We start from the raw sequence: 27,126 nt of genomic DNA on the forward strand, positions 1-27,126 counted from the left end.
TGCATACGTGAATATGTTTTTAATCCTTTAGGACCCAGTGAATGTAGAAGTATTCTTTTCTTTTGCTCTGGCTTCATTTTAGCATTTTCATCAATAGCACAGATGTAATTATTAAAATACTCCTTCCACTCCACCCACTTCATGTCTGGTTGTGATCCAGTAGCCCAAAAGGGTTGTGGAGGGCTAATGACAAAGCTTTGTTGAGCCATTACTGTTTCAGAAATATCTTCACTGTGGAGTTGATCCCCAGAATTCATATATGTCTATAAACAATGCAAGGATTTTGTGCAGTAATCCCGTTTAAACACAACACTAGGTTGATTAACAGTTAGCAAGTGCCCCGACAGTCTCACCTGTTTATCTTTATCCTCCTTGAGAAACGTTATTCAATGGTGTGAGCCAATGATGGATTAGCGCTGGTTAAATAAAGTTCGTTTTTTTTTTTTTTTTTTAGAACTGCCTCGGTGACTGAGCCTCGGTAATTGAATCTTCCGAGATTCCTTCGACCAACCCAAAATGGCCGCTACGCAGGGTCACGCAACGTGACCTAGCGCGATTATGTCATCACGTGATTAACCCAGGCGCGCGTGATTGATGTTACGCATTCCGTGGTCGCGCGTCGTCCGATGGTGTTTGGAATCCGGCTCTCGATTGAAAGATGCCGGCATGCGCGACCAACCGGAGCCTGTAAGTCAGTAAGTCTCCTTAAAGTAAAGAAAAAAAAAATATACGAACCAGCTTTTGAATCCCTTGGATGTAATGGCCCAGGTGATAGTAGATATACAAATAACTTCTTTGCAAAGCGATTCTCTTTTTTTTTTTCCTTGTAGACGATGAAAAAGAGGAAAAAAAAATAATCCGAGGTTTAGGTTGCAGGGTGTCGATCCTGATCGTCGCCAATTGTAAAGTAGGGAAGGAGGCTGTAGTATCTCATAAGGTTTTATTGAGATAAAGGATAAAACAGGTGGAGCCAGGAAGCACAACTGACAGCACCAGAGGAAGGCTTCAACTGACCCTTAATGGAACAAGAATGCAAGAACAGTAATAGACATTCTACATGGTGGCACGCTCTAACGCGAGCCTTAAAGCAATATGCAAATAATAAAAGAAAGCACAACATAACACTCACTATTGTCACTTTTGATTCATGTAACGTAACTTTGCTTTTGTAATTTGTTCACTTATTATTCTCCTCATGTATCATTGATGTTCCCATTGTGAAGCGCTCTGACACCTTCGGGTAAAGTCCGCGCTATATAAAATCGCATAAATAAATAAAATAAAAAATAAACTCTTATTTGCAATTTCACCTCTAATGGCCCCAGTTGGGTTAGCAGACGCCGACGGATTCCTGCAACGCCCATGCGTTTCACGTCTTACTATATTGCTATATAAACTATTTTGCTCTACTTGCGATAAAAGTGTCACTCAAACGTCACATAAAAGTGCGCTGAAAATATGAAATTGCCAGATGTGCGTAGCTTCTCCGAAGGCAAACTGCTTCTGCTCGTCCATGAGTCCAGTAAGGTTGGAGCCCAGCAACCCCTTCTCTCCGGAGTGCAACGTTTGCTGCCGTCCACTCAACTGATCTCGCACCAAGGTAAATAGAACGTTTCCCAAAACAACACAAGACCACACATCGGGGTTTCACATGTCAACTGCAAAGCAAACACTATAGGAACGCGTACGTTTTCGATTGGCGAGTGTACGCGAACTGCGGGATTGGTTGGTAGTTCAAAGAATCATTGGGCAGCCGTGTATTTACAAGGTCCGATTGGCTGACGAAGCATTTCCCACATGTTCATTGGATTTGGTGCCTCGGTAAAGTATTTCCTCGCGACTCTTCTACTTCTTCCTGTAGTGGTAGGCTCCCCGACCAGGCACTTTGCGACTTTTCTTGGACTTGTTAGGGAGTCAGCGATTGGCACAACACAGATGTTACGTCCGTACGATCGATGTATTATTGGATGAACGCAGGCACTTAAAACTTCGCTCTGGCGGTCAGAGTGGAACCAGCTTCTGCTGCGCAGGCAGGCGCGGAAAGCCACCCGGCTTTAATGACGTCAGACGTTGTCGTTTCCTGCACCCTACTCCGCCCCGCCCCGCCCCCTCGAGCACCGGGCTCGCACTGTAACAGCAGGGTGATACCTGCGTGCAAGTGCTTAACCCCCCTGCTGAGCTTTTCCACAGTCCAGCTTTGGACCACTAAGAGGGCGGTAAGTGTTTCCGTAGTGACAGGGCTCAGCGCAGGCTGGCGCCAGTTATCTGGCGGGGGTGGCATTGGACTGCCAAATTCAGTGCATGTAATCCGCAATGTCTGTTAGTGGCTGCCCACCATACTTTATGCATTTACCACACAGTGACATTGCCCTGGTGTGAGCCTCGGTGTTCTTAAGGGTAAGTAACGCGTGTCTTTGAGTGTCATCTGGCTGGTGTGTGCATGTTATTCACAGGCGCCGGGTGCACGTATGGAGCTGAAGGCTTGCACAGAGTCAAGCTGTGAGACTAAGAGGGTGCCTATCTGGGTTGTTGCTATGTTATACGCGCTGTCACGTTCCTCTGTGCTGCTGGTTACTTTGTGGGGTGAAGACGTCCCCAGGCTCGTCTTGAGAGGCAGTGGTTGAGAGGGACAGTCGAATGGCTCTTTCCATGAATGTCTTGTCCTCCATTATAGATATGGAGGAAGGACAGGAACAACAATATATGCTTTGAGTTTGTGTACCGGAGCATGAATAACACTGCATCTGGGTAAGATAAACGCTGCTTGGAATAAACTGTAGAGATAAACTTGTGACACGGCTGGCGAAAGTGCAAACATTGTAGTAGATGAACGACAGCAATTGTTTTGAGCTGGTGAGCAGCTTTTCTACTACCATCTGTGTGCCTTGTAAGCAATGTTCCGGTTGGATGTTTTCGTTGTCCATTGTCATGATTTAACTAATGCATGTAGGTTGTCAAATGCTGGGCTCAGATCCGAGGAAATTTACGGTGTTTTCGATCCCCAGCATATTAGGCAGTGATTGTATTAAGCAAAGTTGGAGAACTAGAAATAACAAGAGAGAAAAGGCCAGACCCAATAAACTAAAGAAAACATATGTTAAACAAAGAATATGTAGTGTAGTTCCTATATTCCCAATAGGCTCTGCGCATTGGAATAATATAAACAGCAGTGTAGACGTAGGACTGAGGTCGACTAGGTCTCTACTGACTATATTAGGCTTAATTAGTTTTCGCCAGCTAGCTCAGAGGTCACTAGAAACTTTCTCGAATGTTCAGGAAAGAGTTAACTCTCCGGATTAGACAAGAAGGGATTAGCTTCTGACAACCGTACAAACATGACAACTTTGCTCCCTCAGAATAGAGTTTATCTCTAGAGTCGTGTGAAAACAATAGGCAGCTATTTCACTCAGTCAACTGTGCATACTTAGTTTCACCAGAGTGCAGAGAAATAGAGACAGGCGTTTTCAATAAAAAGGTGTTATTTTATTGAGCAGTCTTCTTTCTCATGCAAGAGAAATGAATTTGCAGAATTGTAATACTTATTATGAAGTAAAGTGCGTACAATAAAAGTAGTATTACGAAATAATACTGTAAAAGCATAGATATGGTTTCTTAGCCATATGATACTTAAAATAGATAAAATATATTTACATACATAAAACCATTGACTAACGTACTCAACTGGTGCTTCTAACTACGCCTACCCCAATGTACCTGACCTAAGCCTAACACTTGGGAAGGAGTAAGTAAGTAGCAGTTTAAGTTCAGTTGGTTAAGATTGTTTTTGCCAAGGATCTGATTCAAGAATTCTCTTTAAGGGTTTAGTCAGCTCCGTACCTTAGTAATAGAATGTGGGAGGTCTTTTATCTCTTTCTTCAGGACTCGATCTCCCAGCAACCTGCAAGGGTGACTCGGGAACACCGGAGCTGGATTTTCTCGGCGTGAGAAAAAGTAGCTTCTCCAGCGCGTCCAAGGGGAGGGGTGGCTTCCGTGGGCTCTCGCATCAGCTAGGCTCTCGGGCAAGTAGATAGCCGCTCTGCTCCAAACCACCGTGTGTTTGCTTAAGGCAACTGTTGGTATTTTATACCTGAAAGGTGCCGGGTTTGACATAAGGTTGGACATAAGACGTCACTAAGAACTAACAGTTCTTGCTGGACTCCAGGAGTTCTTGTTCAAATCAAAACAAAAGCAGGGGGGAATTTACCGGGCTCCTGAAGGCTTGGTTTGTTTGAAGAACTCGTTGTGCTTTCTAGGAGTTGATGGGAGTAGCCGTGCTGTGCTTTGAACTGCATGGGCTATTACTGAATATGGATATGATTCTTATGCCTTGTAAGGATATTATTGATTATAACCGCACAAGGGCATGAATCGGGAATATCAAATTAGGGTGCTAGATAGAAATACAATAAATGCAGCAGGAGGCAAGGCCAAGAGCTCAATTATACTTAGAAAATTAAGTAGCACCGAATCTCTACCTACAAATAACAGACTGAAAGACTAAGCTAAAATATTCAAAAAGGTAAAAAAATAAATATCACCGGAGCAACAAGGAATAATCACATGGAAAGCTTCCGTTTGAATATTTCAGCAATAAAATTTTACTTTGTGGTTTGTGCATTCAAGAACAAGTTTTTAATTTCTTCTTCAAACAGAGTTTTCAAAGCAATCCATGGCAGATTTACAAGGAACTGATTCATCTACAAGGATGCATCCGTTTCCTTACGCCACCATGAATGTGCTGTATTTATAATGCAGTGCTCCATGGTGCAAGGATTAACAGATGCGTCATAAATACTGACGCATCTGTTGGCACAAAAGTGACGCATTGCTGGAGTTGCTCATGAAAGTGACGCAACTCCATCAATGTGCAACTACAGATAAGTGGTCCTTTTATCATGTCTTTTATAAATTTTGGTAAATTGTGTACTTAAAATGCTCTTTTCTTTTATGAGGTACAATGGTTTGTATGTTCAGTACTTTTATGATCCATTTTATGAATCGAATAAAGTTTTGAAATGAAAAATGAGTCTCAGACAAAAAGCCCTGCATCATTCCTTACGCCTAGTCTGAGCAGGCGTAAGGATTTTGATGCAGTGAAGGTGTAGAGTGATGCAGTAAAATATAAATTTCACAGCGTCAATTCTACGTGGATTTTTGTGTGGGAACGCCCACCCTGCATACATTATACCTGGCACAAGTATAATGTGACGCAGCGCTTTACAACGTGACGCATCTCCCTAGATGCGCCACTCTGTAAATTGGCCGCATTGTTTGCGCTGCTGATGCGTCAAAAAAGTGACGCAATGGTGGCGCAAGGGGCCTGTAAATCTGCCCCATTGTATTTTATAGAAACACAAGCTAGAAAGGCCTTTACTAGTGAGTGAGCGTGGTTAGTAGACAGTCATGTGCAACTTAAATCAATCCGGGCATCCTCACATTTTACTAAGACATTGTGTAAGGAGGGAACTGATATTCTAGTGCTAATCAGAATGTCCCCCTGTTTTATGTTCAGAGGGTAGGACGAACAAATACTTTAGGGCATTTGGTTGCACTGTCTAGAGTTTGTCAGTCTTCTTTTCTTTTAGTAGCACCACTTTGGTTTGTCTTAAATTATATTTCACTGCCACAAAGACTTGACACAATTCTACCAAATTTAGCTCTGCAGAACAAGGATCTGATGTATCTCTATAGAGTAGGGATCTTTAAGTCCCATGATACTGAATTTTGGTGAGCCTTGTTGAGGCTTACATCAGATGTCTTTTGTACCCATGTTCTCCCATGTCTGCTAGTCTCCTTACAGCAGTAATTCCATGAAGTTGTTCCTACTTGTTCCTCTGATTTGGCAACCTTGCAGGCAAATCCAAACCATAGCATGCAGTGCATCATGGGGCCGTTGGCATTTCTACAGCATGGAATCAGAGGTGCGGTGGTTTGATGGCAAGCCTCAGTGAATGTGTTTTTTTCGCTTTTCTTTTTGAGAGTGAGGAGGGCTCGACCCAGACAGCTTGTAAAAAGAATTCTTGTGCAACATGCCAAAAACTTTGTAGCTTTAGATCCAGCTCACTGCTTACCATTGCTTAGCTTTCTTGTCCCTCTCGCCGAATAAGATTAAAGCAAATTACTTTCTTTTCTCTTTTTGTCTTTGTCTATTGCGTGGAGCATAGCTTATATTCCATCTTTTTGATTTGAAGACTTTTATCCTCAGATTCAGGTAACTACTTTTTTTTTCCACACTCAATGAAGGTGCATGCATTTTCTAGCTACTCCATTGTGTGCTGCTTCCTCCCCACATACTCCACATTCCTCTGCTGCAGCCGTCCCATCTCACCCATTGCACCTCCTCGTTTTTTTTATCTCCACGCCTCTGGTGACCCAGTTCCTCACTTGCTCACTCCCCTTTTTTTCCACCTGCTTAACTGTACCACAAGTACTCCTCCATTGTTGATCCCAATCCCCTCCGCTAGTGGTTTATAACAATTTTTTTCTCACTTTTTTTTTTGGTAGCCACCAAAAGCTGTCATTTGCCCTGTGGCAACTACTTTTTTTAAATGCACTTTTGATTAGTTGTATTTCCCACTGCTGTAGGGGTATCGGCTCCCTGGGAATGTTACATTAAAAAAAAAACACATACTTGAGTGGTGATGCATGCATACGCCATAGTGCAGGGCTGCTGTAGCAGCACGGTCCATGCATTTTTAGTTCATTTTGTTTTGTTTTTCCCCTGGTGCTGTACAACATTGACAAAAAGCTTTTTCTTTTTGTTTTATGCTTAAAAGTGTTGGCACAGAGAATTGTCAATGTATCGAAAAGTTGAGACCTGCTAGCTTTGCAAATGCGTGTTAAGTTATTCATTCCTCTATGTGTGAAGAGGTTAGATGTAATAAGATAATTCATTTTTGGCGTCCTTATTGGGTTCATAAACTATGTTTTGAGACTCCTGATGTGATGGTAATGCTGTTAATTTATTGTTTAGTTTATGGGTTGTTCCTTGGAAGCCTTTTCTTCACTTTGCTCTGTCGGAAAGGAAATTGGATATTGTTTCTGAGGTTGTGTGTACCTGCATTCATAACGAAAGAGATGCACTAAAATGATGAATGAGTCAGAGCGAAAATGTGATGGTGCTCTGAAAGTGTGTGCATGTGACAGACAGCTTGGTTAATAACAATGGTTTAATAAAGATGACAGTAACAATGTAGTCAAAGTGGAGTCCAAGTTTAATGCTAAGCAACACCAGTATGGATACCTTACTCTGTGGTTATCTTCGGCATCTGCTTTAACCATTCCTCAGAGTAAAATATTCACCTCCGCATTCTAATGTAAGAATGATTGGGGCAAGACAAGGAAAGAAACATACCAAGTGCAGAGTGGGACAGGAAGAGGGAGACAGAAACAACCATATCACCTACGTTTATGTAGCTCATGATTAGTACAGTTTGTGTAGGATACAGCCCTGATAAGACCTGTGTGACAAATGGTGTACATATAGGCCTGTCATCAGAATAAAGAAGTTCTCATTGAGAATACAGTTTGCCATAGATCATGCTTAAAATACTTACTACCCCAGCTTCAACACACTTTAGTCTTGCAGGACTCTTGTATAACATTTGACAAGTGAACAGCTAGGATAGCATCTTTCAGTGGTGCTGCCTGAATTTGGCAAATTGCTTAGAGTTATTACAAGGTGTGCCCCCTTAATATCGAATCAACAATATCGATGGGACAGAATGTGAAAGATAAAATATCGACAGGTAAGTGAGTCTAGATTTCCTATATTTAACTCGACATGTGTACCCATCCAGTACATATATCTTCAAGTTACGTAGATGTGGAGTAGGGAATAGTAAATCTATACTTTCCTATATGTACTTCTCGATATTTTGTCTTCTGCATTAGTATATCACAATATTGTTGATGTTCTGTAGTGCAGTTGTGTTCTAGCTGGTGTACAGTACTGTAGGAAAAAAAGCTGACTGACCGGCTGGTCTGCAGTGATTGGGAACATGCCCTTGACAGGAAATGTGGATGAGGCCATTAGAAAATTCCAACAATTGGCAAATTATTCTAGTGGTTTTGATTCCTGGCAGGTGAAGGCAGTCAGGCTGAAGCAGTAGAGCAGACTGTCACCAGCAATGCAGCGTTGGCTACACTGTCCAGGAGGCCACAGCACTAAACTGCATACCTTTACCAACTACCCCGATAACTGGGGCTCTAGGTGTCCTCATACTGTCCTGACTCTATAGCACACCAGCTTCATCAACTGCTTCCAGTAAGAACAGCAACAGGCCAGGTGGACCTGTTCAATGTGAGTGGTAGTAAATGCACTGTGAGCTAGTCGTGGCCTACTATTGTGAAGGGTTTCCAGTTACAGGATTGGGGGAAGAACCCGAATACCCTTACCTGACTTCCATGGTGTATTGACAGGCTTTTTGGCCCTATTTTGGGAGTGATAAAGACTTTAATCTTGCTCACATCTAGGATATGTATTCCTAGCTTGTGTTGGCCCTTTTAAGCCCTTTCTTCCAGACCTAGAAGAGGCCATCTATTGCCTATTGGCTTTGGCCTGTCATTTTTGCTTATAGTAGAGGTTGGATCCTGTGGTCCTGACTTTATATTACACATTGGTATGGTTTATGTAGGTACTCTGACAGAGCTAAGGGTTATTTCATCCTTCTCAGGCCTACAAGGCCCAGAACTAGAGAGACTCCATTTTGATGGAGCTGAGAGGCTTCAAGGGAAAAGGTAATATTTTGGTTTTGAGCTGTTGTTCGCCCTAAGCGAACCGGAGAGAACCGGCCAAAGCTGAATCTAATCAGGAAGTGTCTCTGGGCTCAGGTCTATAGACGAAACAAGCAGCTGGTCACTGTGGGAGCGTCTAGCGCAAGGAGCCTGGTACATGGAATCGGTGGGAGGAAGCTGCTGGCTGGAACTTTCCATGAGGAGACTGCATTCTATATTAGTGAAGTGCAGAGGCGGAGTCAGTTAGTTGAGTTGGAGGAGCAGAGAGTGTTAGTTGAATTGGAGGAGCAGAGAGTGTTGGTAGAGTTGGAGGAGTGGAATTGCAGGAGGAGAAGAGACAGAAAATGCTTGGAACAGAGAGAAGACAAACAGACAGTCAGTGAGCTGGAACTGAAGGAAGCAGTTACTTATCAGGAGGAGTTGTGAATAGCTGGAGTCTGAAGTAATGCCTTTTAGAAGAGACTGAAGTTATATCGTGGATTAACCTGTGGGAGCAGCTGGAGTTAATTGGACATTGGCACAGAGACTTTACCCAGAGTGAACAAGCTAGTGGAATGAACAGTTATCAGAGCGGCAGAAACCATTAGATTGAAGTTGGAAGGTGGAGAGAGTCCGTGGGGGAGAGAAACCCAGTGCAAAGTGATCAGCGCAGAGGTGTGTCCAAGAGTGCAGGAGAGAATCTAAGACGAGCTAAGGCACAGACGAGAGAGGAACCCAGATGACAGCTAGAGCAAGACTTCATACCCCTCAGGTGATATCCTTCTGTATCTACAAACCTTATCATTGTCCCTGTATGTCTAATCCTTTTCTTTCAGCGGTGTGTTAAAAGTTCCTGTTACCCCGCAGATAACCTTGTACTGGATGTCTAATCCTTTTCTTTCAGCGGTGTGTTAAAGTTCCTGTTAGTCATAGAGACCCCGCATATTTGTGTATGTGTATTTCATCATTGTTAAAATAAAGAGACCCCAGTTCTTAGTGAACTAGTGTGCATGTGTTGCTCTTATGATAGAGAGCGTTTTTATTTCTGCAAACAGAGTGTCTCCTATTCTCGGAGCACAGGTAACCTTTTCTTCTAGTCAGATGTTACAGCCAGAACAGATGCTGCCCCTTATCCGGTAAGTCTGAACAAGTAGGGAGAGAGAGGAGCCCTTGAGCTAGGGAATTGTTGACACTAAGTAATTCGGCCATCCCATAATATTATTGTAGTAGCGAACCCTTAGTGAATAGTGAGAGAGACTTCCCAACATAGAGAGACAGAGAGCTAAAGGTATTCATAGGAAAGTGGTCGTCATTGGTAAGTGGCGTTAGTGAGAACACTGATTGTGGTCAGTGTGTAGATCTGCCGGATTGCAGATCGGATTGTAAGTGAGTGAGCACCAGGTAGGAGACTGGTGTGTAGTCCCGCTGGATTGGGGACACAATAGAAAGAGAGTGAGCACTGGGGCTGCAGCCCAGTGTATATGGCACGCTGGATTGCGTGTCGAGTGAGCACTGAGGGTGAGCAGTGTGTATACCCGCAAGATTGCGGCTTGAGTGAGCACTGAGGGTAATCAGTGTTTAATGGTAGATAATCAGAACTGCCCCAGGGTAGATTAGTCTGGACCCATGTGGTCGCGAGACTATGAGGTATGAGTGTGGTGTAGGGCATGGATGTCCTTAGTAATCAGTGAGTATTCTTAGTATCCCTATAGATTTAGTGGTGTTTCTGATGATATGAGCTTGTATATTGCGAGTTCCCCATCCTCAGGTAGGTACCCAGGTGCCTGGATAGATGGTCCTGAGGAGGGAGGTGGTTACGTTCCGGCTGGGTTGGAGGGGCTCTCAGGAGCTGATCCCATCTGGTCCAAAAATCCAGTCGTTACACATGGTTATAAAATGTATCTGCTCTTGCATTTTGCTTTGGCTGCAGCCCAAGCTTTTGTGACTGCAGGATGTGGTGGTGGGCATATTGGAGACATTCTCTGCATTTACTATGTAGTGTGTGTGAGTAGACTTGCCATTTGGACCCCAGCTCTCTTGCCTTGTAATTTAATTCCGGGGAAACCTGAGTTATGCCACAAAATTCTGCAAGTCTGCCGTGGCCTTTCACACCTGTGTGCATTTTTTTAGGATTTCTATGTTAATAAATACCAAAATGTATAACAGCAATCCTAATTCTGCATAGTGTAAATACACAACTGTGAACTAGTAGAGTAGTCATTTTCAAACTCCAGAGGATCAGCGGAGGAGAGAAAAATATTAAGAAGCCTCCTCCTGACCACCAGTGCCTCATCCCCATAATGGAAGAGTATAAACTACTCTACCCAGAATCGGATACCTTGGATGTCTGTCGAAGTACATAAAAATGCTTAAAGAGGATGACTGAAAGCCGACGGTAACAAAATGGCAACCATATTGGGTGGGATAGGGAGCATTAGACTCTTCTGTTTCTTTCCAGTAGTTAGATTAGTTCCTATGAGATACGCCCTTGTATTATATATTATTGTTGGTCTAATTTTGTTTAACCTTCTTCAAACAACTCTTGTCCATTCTTTGCTGTTTTCTGTCTTTGAGTAATTAGATACGCAATTGACAGGACTTCAGACTAAAGGTTTTCCATAGGAGCCAATGACTCTGTCATAGCATCGTAAGCGCCAATCCAACTTTTTGGAGCTACTAGTTTCAGATGAGTGGAGGTTCCAAAATTGTTGTGTGAACACAGAAGCATCTTCTGTGAAAAGTGCCCCTGTTTTCTGCAAGGGGCATCCTAAATCAATTGATACAGTGTTTTCTCGCATTGTTCATTACAGTATGAATTTTGTCCTCCCTCTTCTTCAGTGCTCTTCCTTTTCACTTTATAGTAGAACCTGCTTCCCAGCTCCGTAGGCTTTGAACTACCCACATCCCCAATTAGCAGAGTGCATTTCGCCCAACCCCAACCCAGGAGTGAGGAAGCCTCCCTCCACCCGAAAAACCTTCTTAAGGGGAAGAGTGCGCCGGCCCCAGCTCCAACCGCTGCACACGCCCACCCCTCATAACTTAACAATTTGCTACAGAAGCGTACACTCCTCAAGGATTTGATCACAGTCACATCAGGTTGCAGCCTGTCACTGACAAATTAGTGTTTCGACTCTTCGGAAGTCATCATGAGCCACAGAGTCATAGAAGGGGGGAGGCCTTCAACATTTGCAGCCTAACTCTACAGAAGCTACAGGTCCTCACATGGTTAAATAACAACCCCCCATGCCCAAGGACCCACCAGAGAGGGTAGGATCCACACTCTTGCACAGGAGCACACAATACATAACAGTTCGTTGGGGTCCATGTAGCCAGGTCAACCTCCATTAATGGTCAGCCCCCTCTCGAAGAGTCCCCCATTTGGGGCTGGCCGACCTCGACCGCCAAGAGCGCTGACTTTGACCGTCCACATCCGCCCTCTCGGCCGTCGATCCTGGCGAGGCGACCTGATTGTGTCTCCAGCTTTCCCCCTCCGTCCGGTCCGGAACCCGTGACTGCTCTCTGTCCGACGGCGTTGTGAAGAACGAAGATTTGCCCCACGCAATGACCTTGAGCTTGGCGGGAAAGAACATCATATATTTGATTCCTCTATCTCGCAACGCCGCCTTCACTCCTGCAAATGAGCGCCTTTCTCGCTGTACCTGAAGCGTGAAGTCTGGGAAGAATCGGATTGTAGCATTTTCGTATTATAGGTCGCTCGTCTGCCTGGTCGCTTGTAGGATAGCATCTCTATCCCTGTACTTCAGGATTTTCGCTATGATTGTCCTGGGCGGCGCTCCGGGCTTGGGCTTAGGGGTAGGTGCACGATGAGCGCGTTCAATGGTGAGGATGTTGGGCAGGCGCTTAGGTTTCAGGTGGGTGAGGATCAGATCTTCCAGAACGAGTTCCACACTAGGCCCCTCGGAATACTCTGGAACGCCTACCCTCAGATGTTGTTCCTGCGGGCTCTTCCTTCTTGGTCCTCCAGCTTCAGGGCCACCTGGCGAGGTTGGTGCACCAATTCGTTTACGCCTTGTTCGAGTGCCTTCGAGGAGGTTTGAAGCTCCCGTATATCAGATTAATTTGCCTTGGCCTTTTCCGAGGTTTTACTGAGGTCAGTGCGGAGAAGGTTGACTTCGATGGAGATTTTGTCAATGTTTGTCTCCAGATTAGTTCCTAGTGTCTGTATCGCCGTCCTGATTGAAGCCAGCGACGGTTCTTTAGGGGCTGCTTGGTCTCCCGATGCACCAGCAGTCTGCGGAGTCCCCAGCTGGACTGCGTACTTGTCCAGCTTGTTAGTCTGTGCGGCAACAGTGTTTTTGGGCCTCATGTCGTCGGCTCCCCACTCAGTCAGCAACGTTTCAGTGGCGCACACCAGCCCGCCGGAGAGCCACTTCGACGACAGCAGTTGGGCACAAGGCGCGCTCTAGTGACCCTTCACTCCCACCAGCAGCTGTGGCTCGTAGTTCCCCTTCCTTTCATATGCTCAACATGCGTCAATAGATGCAGTCCTCCACCACCAGTTCCGGGGCCCACCCGGCTGCCTCCTACACGGTATGTTCTCCAAGCTACCCCACAGGACAGTCCGTGTAGCCCTTGAATGAGGTCCACCCTCTCAAGCGGTGTTCTCCTGACGCTCGTTTAGACCATAGGCCTCAATCCCTCGGTCCGACTGCACACCCGTGTCGGGTTCCTGCTGCGCTCCTACCTCCGTCCCTCTCTAATATGGCGGCCAGGCAGCTGAATGGCCACGTGGCTCGGCAGAGTCTCTGTACAAGGTGTGGCGTGATCGTCTCTGTGCCTTTATCCAAGCACACACCACTTCTCCTTCAAGGGGGCCGGAGGCACCCCAGCTTCACCTGCTCTGCAAGTGGGCCCCCTTCAGGCTGGCAGACGCCGCCTCCGATTCGTGCTGCCGCACTCAATGCCCGGCAATCACTCGTGTCTAATGGAGCCGCCAGTCACCCCTTACGATTCCTGCCGGCAATCGTTAGCCCCGACGCAGGTCACGGCGCGCGCCATCACACCGCGCGCAGGCCGTCAAGTGGGGCCTCGCCCGGACTTCCAGCCCGGGTGTGCGGCACCAGCGCTCTCGGCAGTCGTCAGGGCCCAGCAGTCTGGCATTTCCGCATGGCGCCACAGGCGAATTGAGTCTCCGGAGTTTGCGCCGCCGGCACTGCCATGAAGGGCCAGGCTAGGGCTATATGAGGAGTGTAAATTAGGAAGGATTATGGCCGGATTAACAGGGGTAAGGGCTCGGCTTCGGCGGAGCTCCCGAGTCAAGCGGCCATCTTCGCTGGCGCCTGGCCACGCCCCTAATAGCATTTTTAAAGATAAAGGGCATTGAAAATAAAACAATCAAATGCCCTAATAGGAAGAATAAGTGAAGTCATTTGTTCGTCCTAACAAACTTTTTTTAAGGTACTGGGAGTCCAATGAAAGCAAGGAATATTCAGCTATGATAGAGCTACTTCCTCGAAGATATGGCATACCCACTGTATGGCCGTGCCCTTTGTATAGTTGTGTTTTGGTGGACGATATGTATCGCACCTGTTGGTAGCAGGGCCCCTCAGTGGATTTCTTGGCTTAGGAACCCAGGCCCTGTAACTACTTCATATCTGGATGTGCAACCACAGCTACCTTTTGTATTGATTGATACTTTTAATATGGCTTGTACTTTTGTAAGCCCCATCTTACATTTGAGTTGGCCGAGATTCCCAGGCACTTTCAGTATTCCACCAGGACCCGGCACCAGTTTTGACAGCGACATCACAGACTTAGTTGCATCTCCTCATCGGTAATGCAAACACCTTCATCCTCCTCGGGAGACATTAACTCACTCCTATGAAATCACAACAACCCAAACCCTATGGCTCTTCTAGGAACCGGTGGCCTCATCCAGAACGTTACGGAACTCGCCCACACCACCAGAGCCTATTAGACCTGACCTTCTCCTCAGTCAGAAACATCACAGTTGACAAGCCAGCAACTATGACTGGGACATACCACGCCCTCGTTAGTTTCAACATAACTACCCTGCACCACCTCGACTTACCACCATTGGTCCCATCCGCAGCAGTTGGAAAATCCTCACAGAAGAGGACTGGGCTTCTGTACACCAGTAGCTTGCTGAAAGCCATCAAGAACCTCATGAGCTGCATCACTGCACACACTTACACCCTGGCTTCCCTCAAGTGCATCCCAATACAAGAGCCCAACCACAGCACCGCTGGTACTTTGGTGTGCTTTTTGAGACAAAAACATATTTTTGCTTTTTGCCAATGTTTGTTACAATAGTGAGGGCTCAGCAGCTCACACAACAGTAACGTTTTTAGACAAGCCATGTCAAAACAAGATACGCATTGACAAAATCAAAAGACTGATCACCAGTGTCGACCGACTGGCTTTGCCAATGCTTGTTTATTTTCATGTTTCCCATAATCTTGTTGAAACTGGTTGCAGTAACTTTCCATTATGAATATGTTTTGGAAATACTAGCATACATCTACATATTTTATTAAATTATGCTTCAAAGAAATGGTACCTCAGATTTCACAGTAGTTTAGTAAAAGGGGGCTTAACTGAACCTGGGGAAACCCTTTGCACAGCGGAGCAGACCACCGGACCACAGCGTGTAGAGATCCCCGCCGCCGCAGGTTAACGCGGCCGCCGAGAGGAAAACTACACTTCCCAGGATCCCCTGGACGCCGACTTCCTGCTTTCCCGGTTTTCCGCGCCAGGAGGCGCTTAAGTGACAGCTGCCCCTCCGGTGGAGCGGGGCTTAACTGAACCTGGGGAAACCCTTTGCACAGCGGAGCAGAGCACCGGACCACAGCGTGTAGAGATCCCCGCCGCCGCAGGTTAACGCGGCCGCCGAGAGGGAAACTACACTTCCCAGGATCCCCTGGGACGCCGACTTCCTGCTTTCCCGGTTTTCCGCGCCAGGAGGCGCTTAAGTGACAGCTGCCCCTCCGGTGGAGCGGGGCTTAACTGAACCTGGGGAAACCCTTTGCACAGCGGAGCAGAGCACCGGACCACAGCGTGTAGAGATCCCCGCTGCCGCAGGTTAACGCGGCCGCCGAGAGGGAAACTACACTTCCCAGGATCCCCTGTGACGCCGACTTCCTGCTTTCCCGGTTTTCCGCGCCAGGAGGCGCTTAAGTGACAGCTGCCCCTCCCGCGTCGCGGGAGCGCGCGCGGAGCCGCGCCGGGCTAAGCCCGGGCAAAGGGCGGGCCCTCCATGGCCCTCATCGGCCAGAGGAGGCCGGGCAGGGCCAGGAATCTTGGTTCAAGTTTCCCGTAAGTTAAAGTTCCTCTGTTTATAGTTTGCCACTACGTTTTATCACCTTATGGCTACGGCAGCTACTAGCCCTGCTATCGGGGGAGCAGACAAAAATGGGGGCATGTCTAATCGAACATTGGATGACTACTTTCTCAAACCGGCCATAGAAGGTAATAAGGAGCTCTTGTTAGCCGAGAGGAGGGCCGATCGTCGTCGGTCAATAGAACGTATTAAAAACAGAACCTTTTCTGAACCCATAATGTCCGTCTCCTTGGACGACGATCTGATTAGCACCCCAGCAGATAACAACTCACTGACTGCCAGTATACCTCTGCTCCTTCAAGAATGCTTAGCCCCAGCAGTGTCACCCACCCAAACCCAACAAGCCTTACTAACTGTGTCCAATGCCCCTTCTAATACCTCCAAGATCTTGATTTCACCAACAATAAGACCCGGTAAAGTTGTAAGAGGCAAAAATTCAAGGTCATTGGCACAAAAAATGCATGGGCCTCCTCCTTCTAAAAGAAGACGGAAAACAACAACTGTTAATAAGCCCAAAATAAGTCATACTGAGTTTGGCAAAAAGGTGAACACTGTAGTTATAACACCACCGGGAGTTTCTGACATTAATCAAGTTACAGCAGCCAGTCCTATTCCTTTGACACCGCCAGCCCAAGTAACTATAGAGTTAGATAACACTCATACCCAGATGGAAGAGGTCCCACAATTGGCCACTCCCAAGACGCTTCTGGACAATATCGAGTTGATTGTACGCAGTTATATGCTTGCTCTAGCAGAAAGATTTAAGGGGATGGAGTCAAGGCTAGGTAAAATAGAGGGGGACTTGAATACACTGGGGAATCTTGTACGCTCGCAAGGTCCATCTAAAGTGCAACAACATAAGGTCATCACAACAACACAACCCCTTTCAAAAAATGTTGTGGGCCCCACACCCTCTATGCCCACTGCGGGTAATAGTCAGGCAGCAGTAGCAACTTCAGTTGCCCCTAAACCCTTGCATGTGGCCTCGACAACACATGGTGGCAATACTTGTAACAATTCTTTGTCAATAGCCTCAACAGCTGCCCAGGGTAGACCAACTACTACAACATCAACTAGTAGTACAGTCACTTCAGCTAATACCCTAACCAGGGAATCTAGCACTCTATCGGACAGACTCCCTAGACCAGAAGTGAAGGAGAATACTTGGGGAAGAGGGGGTCAGATCAGGACACCGCCTATGGAACTCCCACCGGAAGCACTTCCGTACGTGGTTGTACTTACCGGGGTCCCAGAATTGCCAAATGGAAAAAGAGAGGGATACTCTCAGTTAAAAAATAAAATAACGCATTGGCTCTCTCTATATAGACCAAAGCCAAACATGGTAAACGGCGAAATAGTCCACGTTCGCCGCCTGTCTTGGCTGGGGGGCAGAGTGAAGGACATAGGTGGTGACGTTGTGGTTATTAATTTTAGGGACAGAAAAGCAGTACACCATATTTTGAATTGGCCATTTGGCAATGAGAAGAACTGCATAATACCACGTCCCCTGACGTACTTTTACCCCAGATCCACTGTTTTCCCCCCACAATATCAAAATAATAACATCTATTCTACCTCCCAGTTCCTTAACATTGAGTCTGCCTTGAACCCTGCATATATGCATCAACTAGCTCCTCCACCAGCTATCCAAGGGTGGAATACAATACCATTTAACAATAAAATAGGTTTTAATGGTAATATGTCAAATCTGATACCATTTACCCCTTTAGAGCTTTCCAACAGGTTCGAGGCCTTCAGTGGTTTGGAGGAATGCGACTGATGTTTAAGGAATGTAGAGGCCACGGGGGGGGGCTGAAAGCATCTCACGCATCAAAAGGGCACATGATAAGATGGTTAGCTGTTGCCATGAAAATGATGCATATAATGCTCTAAGATATGCTGGGAAAAATATCAGCTTCCCTATAGTATTACCCACAGTGCCCTCTGGGAAAAATGAGGCGAATCCACCGCTGTTACCCGCTATAAGGCCAGCAATTGGCGTCGCTGAATGTGGTGTTGATAATGGTGTAAGTATGCCTGGACACCACGAAAACTTCCCCAGTACATTACTGTTAAAAGTGGACTCTCCCCTTAAAACCGAGAACTCTCCTGATCAATATGGGGCTCCTGATCTTATTTCTGAGCACTTGGAGCCGGCTGCAGTGAGCATCGCAGGTTTGGTGGACACATGCGCAGTGATACCTGCGCAAATACCCGCTCCAATCGTCATAGATAGCTTTCTTGGGCCAGTATCCGATGATTGTGTAAGCCTAATCTCATGGAATATAGCTGGCTTGGCCAATAAGCTACTAGACCCAGTATGGTTATCATTTATTAAAAAATGTAGTATTGTGTGTCTTCAAGAGACTTGGCTGGAGGACAAAAATGTTCACAATGAGGGTTTTTTAAGTTTCATTATTCCAGCGGTTGCCTCGATCAGGGGCAGAGCTAAGGGAGGCCTGGCCATTTTTATTAACTTGGGTTTGGTCTGCAAAATAAGTAACTGTTATAACGAAAACTTGAACATCCAGATGATCGACCTAAAAAATGGCAAGAATGTGTTGTCCTTGGTTAACTTTTATAATGCTAGCAGCAGTAATGATGTATGTAATATTGCCTCCTTAACAGAATTAATGAGCAAAAATGTTTACACTGTATCACGGTATTTGTTGATAGTAGGCGATTTTAATATCCAACCATGTGGTAATCCAGGCTGTACTCCTATGGGTTCCTTGGGGTGTAACGAAGTTGAAGGTTTTCACTTCTCCCACACTAGGGGTGGCAGGAACCTAAATGACTTAGTGAATGAAAATAATTTGACCGTAGCTATGTCTTTGGTTCCTGACACAAAACTTTTTGACACCCCAACCTTTAAAGGGCATGGGCAGGGATCCTTTATTGATCACATATTAATATCTTCAGATCTCATACAATGGGTCTCGCACTTTACTATCCATACCAGTGTATACAGTGATCATAATCCCCTTGTCATTAATTTGGGCGGGCCTTTACTTACAAAGCGACAGTCGCGCATTGATCATGGCACGTTGAGTAGCATAAATGGCAGACGCCGCATTAAATGGTCAATGATAAACCAAGACACTTTATACCCCAAAATAACCAGCGCATGTGAAGAGGAGCTGTTTGCATGTTCATCCTCTGACTCAAGCCCCTCAAATATTTTGACCGGGTTTGAGGGGCTGGTCGTCAAAATTGGCTCCATGCTTACAGCTCCAACAAAGGGGCAAAGTGGGAAAAACATCAAATGGTTTGACCATAATTGTTCAAAGGCAAGTAGGGATCTGAAATATGCTCTAAAAACTAAACCTAGGGATTCTGATTTGATAAAAAATCTTTGTTTGGCTTATAGGAAGGCAACAGCTGTTAGAAAAAAGGAAATTAAGGTCAACGTTACTGAATCTCTTTTAGACCCATCAGTGTTGGGGAACAGCAGCAAATTTTGGCAAATAATAAACAAACCTTTGTTTGACAGTCCTAATGACACAGCTCTTGGTACAAACATTTCAGAGGGGGAGTGGATGACACACTTCAGCACAATATTTAAGAGCAATGAGCAATGGGAAGATCATGATTTTTTAACCCCAACTGTGACTCCATTATGTTTCACAGTAAATGAGGTCGTTAGGGGAATACAGGGTCTAACCAGCAACAAGGCCCCGGGCCCGGATGGATTACCGCCGGACCTGTTCAAGTCCAGTATCCCCTTTTGGGCCCCAGTTCTCACGGCTGTAATAAATGCAGCGGTGATAACGGGGTGTCCAAAAACTTGGGGCCTATCGACTATAGTCCCCGTTTTTAAAAAGGGCGATCGCAGCAGCCCGTTATGTTACAGGCCAATTTCTTTAATAAATTCAGTGGCTAAAGTGGTAGGGGGTGTAATTCTTAATAGGTTATCTACATGGGCTAAAGAAAAGAACATCATGTCACCTATACAATATGGGTTCAGACCAGGCCATTCAACTATTACGCAGTGCCTGAACCTATATCTGATTCTAAGTAAATATACCCTGGCGAGACAAGGTACTGTCTACATGGCATTTATGGACCTGTCGGCCGCTTTTGATTGCGTGGACAGAAGCTTACTTTGGGCTACCTTGTTGAGAATGGGTGTGGAGAGGAATCTTGTCAACTTCCTTGCCGATTTGCACACAGACACTAGAGCAAACGTCCGTTACACTCAAGACCTTAAAGTAACGGACAAGTTTAAAATAAACCGGGGTGTTCGACAAGGCTGTATTTTGGCCCCATTCCTCTTCAACCTGTACATAAATGAATTGGAGGAATTTCTTTTAAATACAGAAGCGGATTACCCCTTAGTTGAGCGCAAAGGGGTCCCTGTATTACTTTATGCCGACGATGCTGTTCTCATATCTAGAACAGCAATCGGTCTGCAGAAATTATTAAATTCCTTTCATAAATTTATGGAGTCACGTGGCCTAAGTATAAATAATTCCAAGTCCTTCGTCATGAAGACAGGAAAGGGTACCCGGAAAACTGATTCTTTCAGCATAAATGGGGAGAAAATCCCTTTAACTAACTCCTTCTCTTACCTTGGGGTTCTGTTAGACCATAAACTATCGTGGGGCCCAGCAGTCGATAAAAAGAAGGGCGAAACAACAAGGGTTAATGCGGCCATTCTTGGCTTTGCACAAAAAATTGGTAATTGCCCTATGGCCGCACAGCTTAAACTGTACCAGGCAAAACGTGTTGCCGTCGCCTGCTATGGGAGTGAGCTCTGGGGATATCGCAAGATTAAAGACCTAGAGGTTACAGAAAATAACTTCTTAAAAAAGATTTTGAGGCTGCCAAGGGGTATTGGGAACTATTCTGTACATGAGGAGTTGGGGATTCCCTATTTAGGCGATAGAATAGCAGTAAATCCTGTGTTGTGTTGGCTGAACTGTTGGCTTAACACTGATATCCCACTAACACATGCCCTACTGAAAGAAACTTTACAGCTAGACGGGAGGCTCAAAGTACCTTGGGTGAAATACATAAAGGATTGTTTAACGGCAATTGGTCGCCCGGACCTGTTTCATGCGCCAACCTCAATTTCTACATCTGATGTTATCTCTGTCAAGAACGCTCTAATCTTGTTAAGATGTACTGACAGAGAAGAGGCTGAAATACAGAAGGTTAGTGTAAGGAAACACCTACTATTAAAAACATGCCCACAAATGGAACCTTACCTGACATGGCCCATGACTAGCTATGATCGGTTTTTGCTAATTAGGTTCCGTTTTGATCTATATCATCTTCTACTGGCAGTACCAAGTGGGGCTCAACGGGGTGAAGTGTTGCCAGCTTGTGGCTGCGACGGAAAGTCTCTTCAAGATCTGGCACACTTTCTCTTCATCTGCCCCTATTATTCTATCCCACGGAAATTATATCTTAAACCGTGTCTTAAAAAATTGAGTTTTGCACAAATTAAACCTGCACTTTATTATTTACAACTACTGAATATTGATTGTACACTATTTGTCTGTAACTTTTTTAAAAAAGCCATCTGTTTTAGGAAAAGTATGGATGGTTAATTATGCTGCAAATGTTTTAGATGTCTTTTTAAGAATACAGTATTTATGTTTTTATCTCAATATTGCTCATGCCTATCGTGTCTGACGTGCCAACCTTTTTCTTCGTACTGTATATTGTGTCATTATGAAATGAATTGTTTGTAATATTTTTAAATGTGTACTTAAAACTGTACTTTTATGATTGTAAAATCTACAATCGAATAAAGATTTTTTGATTTAGTAAAATGTTTTTTTTTCCTAGTTGCATTTTTTGTAAACTTTTAATTTTGAAAGCAAATAATCCTCAACCGTACTTTCAAGCTTTCGCAAATATTTGCATTTAATCAGAAAGCATTCTGGGAGCATTATACATAGCCTCACATTGTTAGACTTTGCAAATTTGTGTACACATTTTTTTACTGGAACCACTGTCAGTAGTGCCGTTTGAGCTTACAATATTTATTTAGAATGCTCACCCTAATAATAAAGGCTTTGCATTAATGAACCATAAGTACAAGTTCAAACCGCATTTTCATATGGACACAAATATCACCTCAACTGCAGACAGATCCCATTCGTGCTCCATAATATGGTACTGAAAATTGGCAGCCAATGTGTTTGTGCTGCAAGGGGTTGGGCCTACTTGTCCCTAGGACAAAATAAACTTGAAAACTTGTTGTTCTTGACCCCAAACAATATGTCCTGGCCATTGGGCTATAGGAGTTGCACACCCCTGGTTCTCCTTTCAAACTCTAATATACACACACACTTGCCCCCCACCTGCATAAGTAAGGCCCCACCTACATCTCCTTCCAGTAGCCACCCAGAGACTGCCACTCTGGCACACATACCACACATTCACAGAACCAGATCAGGAAGATGAGTGTTCTCTTGCATCGCTCCAATATTGTGGCTCGACCACTCCACATCAGAGCCTCCTCTTCGATTCTGGAATTCCACAATAACCTGAAGACCTGGCTTTTCAATTAACAACCAGGACCCTCGCTGGTGATAGCAAGCTTTACAAATACAAGCATTGGCAAACGAAAGCTCTGGATTTTAGAGTCTACTGCTGCTGCACTAATGCAGTGCTTTGTGTTTACCTATTTATTTTTCAGAGCAAAATGAATGGTAGGCATTCGCCCTTTTATAATATTGAAATATATGTACTAGGGAAAATTATTGTTGGGCAGTTTGGCTAGGTTAGAGGCAATCACAGCTCTGCCTCTGACGGACACTCACTGTCTCAACCTTTACCTTCAAGTGCAACTTCCCAACATAATTTTTGCAGTATAGTCCACTTTCAGGTTTCCAGGTAAAAACCAAAACCGCATATTTTTAACCCCTGTTTTTCCAGTTACACAATTACTGATTTATAATCAAATACTGGTTGCAGGTGATACTTTATTATTGAAGACTGTAAAATGCTACTTTCTATAAAGCCTTTATTACTTTCTTGCCCTTCTTGTCAGTTAGCTGATGAAAGTACTGCACTTGTGTCGCACTGTAGAGGCTGTTTGTATAAATGCAAGCCCTCACCTAAATGTATCTTGCTTCTTTCCCTTGCATTCAACAGTGTAGTGGTTCAGAATAAATATTTGTAATGCAAAAGTTTTTTTTAATCTCTTCCAGTTTGTCAAATACACAAAGGGTGTCCATGCTTAAAAGGAATCAATAGTTAAGACTGGCACTTTTGTTGTGAACTGAAAATATTAGGAACCAAAAGGTGCGGGTATTTATTTATTCTAAAGGATTAGTCATTTCTAAAATAGTAGCATCTCACATTTCCATTCAATCAATATATAAGTGGTGAAGTTATCATTTGGCTTGTGAATGTTTAGGTTGTATGTGTCACTGTCATGTCCTTTAGGCTATTTCTGTCATGTATACCCCTTTTTACATACATTGTCCCACCCAAACGACAATAACTGTTCTGAAACAGGTGACCTTTTACCTAGTACTACAACATTTATATATTATTCATAACGAAACCTGCAACAGCAAAACCACTACTGACCTTTTACCTAGTAGCTTGCTTCTGTCTCTTCGACACCAGGCTCTTAGTGTTCTATCCTAATCCCTGTACCTGACGTGCATAAACATGCCCTCAGGCACTGCATAGTTCTGTATAAGGGTCACCACTTTCTTTTTATCCTTAGCCACCAGCTAGCTTTTGATGATCACATTTGTTTGGAAAAACATTTGATTGTTTTTAAAACAGTTATGACTGTTTTCAAAATATATTGATTCTAGAAGAAACCCTGGAGTGACCACTCTAGTATATGAGACCCTTATTCCCCCCTGCAAATTAGAGGAGAATTCCTTTCATGCAGACACTGGGTCCTGCATTCTGAATCTTCGACATGCAGCGGTCTGACATCCCTTGCAGGGTGTCATCCTCGAAGCAGAGGCGGGTTCCTTCATTCCCAACCATCAGGTGAGTGGGCTGGTTCTTCCCTAGGGAGTTCTTGGCTAGAAACATGCCTACATAGCTTCACACATATACATGCTACACCTACATATCTAGATTAAGTACTCTTAGGAAAATTACTTAGGAAGCGCATTATAGGATTCTGCAAATACTACTGTTTTATTCGAACCTTTTAGCAGTATGGTAGAAATGTATATACTATTTACCATATTAGTACTTGCGATTTCTTTCGTATGCTTCTGTCTCCTGATTGCCACAGCAAACATGTCTTACACAACACTAACGCTGGACCAATAAATACTTATTGAAACGTCCTGATTGCCCTCTTGTGTACCATCTGAGAATAAGTAAGTGCGATTGACTGAGCGAAAAGTACTGTACTGTTTTCCATGATCCATGAGGAATCAGGGTTGTCCTGTTTAATGGTTGCCAGAATCGACCTACACCACTGTAGGATACAGGGGGGGGGGTGGTAATGGCACTGTAGAGCTAGCTGGTCTAATGGTTGACATGTCCTGTGGGGGTGTCTGGAAGCAGTTTGGACACCAAGCCCTCAGTTTAGGTCATCCAAAATGTGCAGGTCCTGGGGATTCCTAGGATCTACACAACATCACATGGCACAGATTGGGTAAATCATGTCTAATCCTATTGCACTTATTTGTATGGCCACCTTTTCAAATTTCACCCCTTAAATGTATTGTGAATGCTAGAGTATGAGTTTTACATGTATGGTATTGGTCTTACTAAAGAAGGTAAAGCTGATCGACATTGGAGCTATACATCTTTCGGTGACCGTATAAAATTTACTTTAGTGCTTTTGTAATCCTAGGAGGATATGTTCAGTGTGGACGGCCTCCTAGGAAGCCATATCGAAACCTTCTTCATGGACCACATTATCCCACAGGAACAAATCAGAATTTTGTCTTATGGTAAGTTTTACTGCAACTTTACCTACGTGCTTTTGGGGACCGCTTTAGGTGCATCTATTTAGTATGCTTTCCCATGCAGTGAAAACCGTATGATAATTAAAGAACCTTTTTGCTTCAATGTAACATTGATTTGGGAGTGATTGTTTATGCTGCTTTGTAGAATACTGCTTTGTAGAATACCAAGTGAGGATGCTCAGCAAACCACATTTTAACATTCCGAATTTCGACTTGTAACATAAAAATGCGTATTCTACTAGTTGGTCAGCAATGGGATAAAGCCCCGTTGCTTGTTTAAGAAGTGTTGTCTTCTTTTTGGGGAGCTTGTAACTTACTTGGAAATTGCGTAGTGGCTGTATAGTTGCTGAGAGCAGCTATATTTTTCTATGATGTAATCTGATGAAAAACGAAAATATGTTCTGAAAAGCAAACATGAAGCAGACACTTATCTATCATAATTTTCTCACATCACTGGTCTTTTCAAAACATTTTTTTAAATCATGGTGGGTGGTTAGCCTTTACCTACAAAATGAATTCCTGTTCTTTTTTTAAAATAAAGCACAGACACCACTTTATTTATTGTGTCATACTGTCTCTAAGTTTCTAACCCCCTTCACCTCCTGGAGTAAACTATGACTGTTCATCTTGTCAAGCTGGTAATATAGTACATAAAAAGAAACAGTAGTTGATCCAGTTTGATTGCTTTCGTATTTATAAATTAGAGATGTGGATCTTTAGCTCATTATACCCATTTTTTAGCATTTTGTCTATTGGTATGTGGCACTGGTGGTCAGTGGTTCTCTAGTACAGTGCATATCACATTTTGATGAATATATTAAGGAGGTTTCTTGCACATCCAATACATTGTTTTCTTTTTCGTATGTCATCTCTGTTGATAACAAGATGCAGCTCATATCTGTTTTATTCACCTACAGTCCATCAATTTGTTTAATACTTTTTTTTGTTCTTTCATTGATGTGTATATAAAACCACTATGAAAAACGTTTTCAATATGTACTTTGCATTAATTCCGTGTTTTAAATGTATACTACGGATCCCTACTTTTTTTAAATTGCTAATCTTTAATGGCGCAATTACAGATAATGTCTAGTATGTTTCCATGTGCAATTGTTTGCTATCACTTGCCTGGCAGCACCTCATTGCAGATGAGTATCTTGTCTGGAGTGATTATATTGCTGACCTGTTGTAAATTTGCAATATGAATTGCTAACATTTATATGTTTGTTTGCACGTTCAGTTCTGTTATGTCTTTTACCCTCTGCTGTATGTCTAGTGGACTAGTTTGATTCTTGCAACTGTAAACTGCCTTACTTCGTGGGTGTGCTTTGGTCAATTTCATCCTGCCTTTTCTCGTATTCTTTGCTGTGGCACAGTGCTCTTATTATGCCTAGTACATAGTAAATGTAAGGAGTTGCTTTGTGCTTATTTGAAAACAACTAAACTTTCCTACAGTGAAGTTCTGCAGAATTGCCTAGGAAAGGAAATTATTTATGACTGAAATATGAGGCTGTTATTTTCTTATGGAAAATCTAATACAAACCTTGACAATAAACCACTGCTGACATACTCCACTCAGTTGTAATATTAATCTAGGTGTTGTCAAATAACTTGTGTTGTAAAAGCCTAAGAATGTTTACAGCTACGTATGTACTTCAACTTTTTTGTCACTCTAGAATGAATGTGAGGGAGAAGCTGGAGAAACCTGCTGAAGATGAGGCGATTGAATCGGAGGAAAACCTTAAATCTGGTTAAAGAGCTTGATGCTTTTCCCAAGGTTCCTGAAAGCTATGTGGAGACGTCTGCCAGCAGGGGAACAGGTAACAACAATAAAATACATTGAATATGTTTAGTTGGAAAGAGGCAGACTGTCATTATTTATGAACTTCATTAATCCAGTTTTTATCATGCCCTGCATTAAAGCTAATTTGTTTAAATTGCCAGAAAAATGTATCACTTCCTGGCACTATATTAAAGAACAAAATGGAACCCCCCATTGTGTAAATTACGTTTTCTCACTCTGTCTCTCACTCCTTTGTTCTTCTCTGTTTCCACACTGAGAGCCGCTGCCAGCACAAACTAAAATTGCCTATGTCCCTGCAGAGACTTCGTTGGCAAGGTAGATAGAAGTGTGTGACACTTGGGGCATCACCCACATTCCCATGCCTTTTAGATGAGCAG

At 44.0% G+C, this 27,126-nt stretch overlaps 1 long non-coding RNA gene across 1 annotated transcript; it reads left to right on the forward strand.

The window, feature by feature from the left end:
- Positions 1-458: 458 nt before the first annotated feature.
- On the forward strand, positions 459-26,759 carry LOC147733901 (uncharacterized). The gene is made up of 3 exons (XR_015307598.1): positions 459-2,216; positions 24,831-24,930; positions 26,622-26,759. It is a non-coding gene; the product is annotated as an uncharacterized LOC147733901 (long non-coding RNA).
- Positions 26,760-27,126: the final 367 nt, after the last annotated feature.

The sequence above is a fragment of the Lissotriton vulgaris genome, chromosome 1_2 (genome assembly GCF_964263255.1).
Source record: "Lissotriton vulgaris chromosome 1_2, aLisVul1.2, whole genome shotgun sequence".
Taxonomy (NCBI): domain Eukaryota; kingdom Metazoa; phylum Chordata; class Amphibia; order Caudata; family Salamandridae; genus Lissotriton; species Lissotriton vulgaris.